Below are 3,719 nucleotides of genomic sequence, written 5' to 3' on the forward strand. Positions count from 1 at the left end.
CTATTGTACCACAGTATATACAGTAGCGCAATTTTCCTGATTTTATGTTGGCCAAAATGGAGTGCACATGAGTGAAATAAGTTGCTCTGTCTCTTTTCCTTCTTTTTTTTATTGCTTTCTCTCTTTCTCGCTCTATTTAAATAAGCATTTCAATGTTCCACTTAAACATTTGTCTTTCAAGCATACATGATTCACAGTAGAAATTTAAAGAGAAATATTATATGTATTGTCCATTTGATAAAATGTGTGAAAAACTTCGAGAGATCTTTTTGTGAAAAAGCAATAAAGTGAAAAAGTGAACAAAGATAACATAAAAAACCCAAGAAAGATTTCTTTTTATTTATTGTATTTTAAATTTACTTTTTGGACATATATGTATATAAATATATGTATATTTCTTTTATCAGCTTTCTCATAATATTTTCCTAAATATATAATTACATAATATTTCTTTATACAAATATATATTTTTAAGTTAATTTAATGTTTTTTCTAATTTTTCTATATTTTTTCTTTATTTTTCAATATATTTACGATTTATTTTTATTAATTTTCAAAAAGTTTAAATTATTTCTTTGCAATATTAGGTTTATTCGCGTGCTCTAATATGTTCCTACAATAGCACTTACTCACTTCAACGAATTCATTAGATTGCGATGCGAATAAATCTAGTGAGTTGTGTGAGGAATTTTGACAGAGTAAAAAAAGGATGAAAAGAAAAAGAAGTTTACGTGGTAACCGTAGTAACACTACTAAGATAACTTATTTATTTCACGCATGCGCATTTTGGCCAACATTAACATCAAAGATGCCGACAAATAGTTATTCTATATACTGTGCTTTAGCGCAGAGACGCATAATTGAGAGAGAAAGCGTAATTGGACGAGATGCCGGCTCGCGGTGGTTCTTTTGCTATCTCACACGTTTATTGTAATACAAGTGAGATATCCCGATGTCTCTCACTCGCCAATATTCATAATAAAGTTGATCCAAATTTTCAACAAATTTTCGCTTACAGACAATATGATAAATGTGGAAAAAAAAACAAAATGACGAAGATTGTATGCCCAATCGAAGTAAATTTATAGATTATTGGTGATAAAAAAATATTGGAAAAAGGCATTTTCGTTTGAAAAAGACGAAAATGAAAGTAAATTCGCAATTTGCAAATTGTATACGTCACAGAAAAAAGAAGAGAAAAGAATGACAATACGACTAGAATAAGAAAACATTTTTTAAGTGCTCATTCGCATATTTATGATTTAATAACAACAATAAATCGAAATATTCATCGGTAAGATATATATATATTCCCTCTTATCACTCTCCCTTACAGAAAAATTTTTTTAAGATCACTTTTTCGGAAACTGTAAACCTGAAAATTTGGATCAACTCCAAAAAAGAATCTTCCTATCGCGCGCGGCACTCAGTGCTGCATCATAAATTTATTATGGTATTTAAAAGTTCTAATATTGGACAATCATCATAAAAACAAGTAAAATATATTTATAATAAAATATAATAAAATTTAACGTTAAATAAGAAATACAAAGAGCGGTAATAAAAAAAAGAATATTATCAATGATTTTTCAGAAAAACTTCTTTTATCTGATATTTCACCGATTCATTGCTTTTTGCACGGATTATCACACATTTTTCTTTATATCTTTATGTCTTTGCGACAGTTATACAATAAATGTGTTGTCTGATTATACATATAAATATTTCAAATAAATGAAACAAGATAGTCGATATATTCTTGAATATTTCGCAATAAAATTCAGGAATCTCGAAAATCGGCATTAAATCGAGAAAATCGCATCAATCATTTGTTTTTATTGAATCCAAATTTAGAGATTTGTTCGCGTCGCAACATGCTCCAATATGCTCCTGCTACAGTTCCTACTCACTCTAATGAGCACATTGGAGTGAATAGAAGCTATGCTAGGAGCATATTGAGCATGTTGGAATATGCGACGCGCATTAGATATTGGTATTTTTTCGTCTCGTCTCGCTCGAATGCATCATTAAGTAGTTTCATAAATATTTGTTTAACTTTTACATGAGCGTTTGCAAAAGTTCGTTGAAAATTCAGAAATAGTCAATAGAGTGTTTAAAAAACGGAAATTGCAACGCTGCAACATTTGGAATGCATTCTCTGACAAAAACAAGAAGTTTCATGAATATTTGACGTTTACATAAGCGTTCAGTTCAAATGTTGAATCTGCTGAACGCAAACATTTTATCAAAAAAAAAAAGGTACAAAACTTTTCACTGAGAAGTCTAATCATACTGTGTCTTTTATTCTATTCGATGTAAGTTTTTACGAGAAATTGAATTTTACTGTGTCCCTCTAGTGACGATGTGTCCCTCTAGTGACGATGTGCACTGCTTGAAGATTAAATATGTAGAATGTTTGCTAAACAAAACGTTTGCGTTATGGAGGAAAACGTTTTTTGGGCGTCTTTACGTTTGCGTAAACGCCTTACAAAACATTTATTGAGATAATAATTCGCTACATTAGAACAGCGTTTGCTAAACAGAAGAAAAATGCTTGTCTCACGGTATTGAGAAAAATATTTGCTAAATATTTGAAAAGTCTGACAGTGAACTCTCGATGCACGAAGGTGTATTAGCGTTTACTGAGCATCCTTTGAAAAGCGTTGCTTTAGCATTACAGAACTTTCATAAAACGATATACTGTATTTTATAAACGTTCTGAATGTATTCTGTAAGCATTCTTATAAAGTTTGAAAGTGTATAAACTCTTAAAAAATCATCATTGAACGTTGTCAACGATTTATAAAGTTTCGTATTTTTGCCAGGGAGAAAGTTTACTGGAATTCGTACATACATAGACAATTGAATTTGAATAACAGAGATGACGTTAGGTTTGTTCGCGTCACAAATTAAGTTCGTGCTCCAAATTAACCCACTCCTTGCTCTATTCTCACTCTGATCTAAGAAGGTTATGGCCGTTATGGTTGTTATAAGTTATAACTTCTAAGCTATTGGAAACCTTATAACTTCGTATTTATGTATTTCTGCACTTCGAAATTTTACCATAAGATTAAGAGACGAAAAGAAGGATATAAAAAAATTGAAATATTATATATATATTAACGAAGGCAAAAAAATTTATAAAATGCCTTGTTGCATTGCGGTAAACTATATCAATAGATCAAAAAAAGGTATTCGATTATTTAAATTTCCTGCGAATAATATTCGTCGACAACTTGTTGTATTGCTGTAAAATAAATACATAATTGTGAATAAACATCACTACACTTCCTCGCAGATGAGAAATTTCAATCCTTTTTAAATTAACATACATATTTGGCCTTATCTAGAAATAATCTGAACGCCAAACACTCTTCAGGTCCTGCACTAATATTACGATAGATATTCAATTGATTTTGAGCAAAAATGGAATGAAAGGAGCTACAAAATTTCAAGTAGCAAATACAAATCATAAGCTATAATGACCATAACCTGTCATAACTCAGCTATGGAATAGGGACAGAACAAGGAGTGGGAAAAGGAAAACGGTGGATGCAAATACTTATGTTTCTAGTGCTTTAGTTTCGGATATTTTGTGTTACCTCGATTATTTGAAAAACTTTATTTGTTATACAAAATAAATGCGTTTTTAATAAAAATTATAAAAGTTATATCATATTTTTATATTATATTTTATTGTATTAATATTATTTTATTTT

The sequence above is a fragment of the Atta colombica genome, unplaced genomic scaffold, assembly GCF_001594045.1.
Source record: "Atta colombica isolate Treedump-2 unplaced genomic scaffold, Acol1.0 scaffold10, whole genome shotgun sequence".
Classification (NCBI taxonomy): Eukaryota; Metazoa; Arthropoda; class Insecta; order Hymenoptera; family Formicidae; genus Atta; species Atta colombica.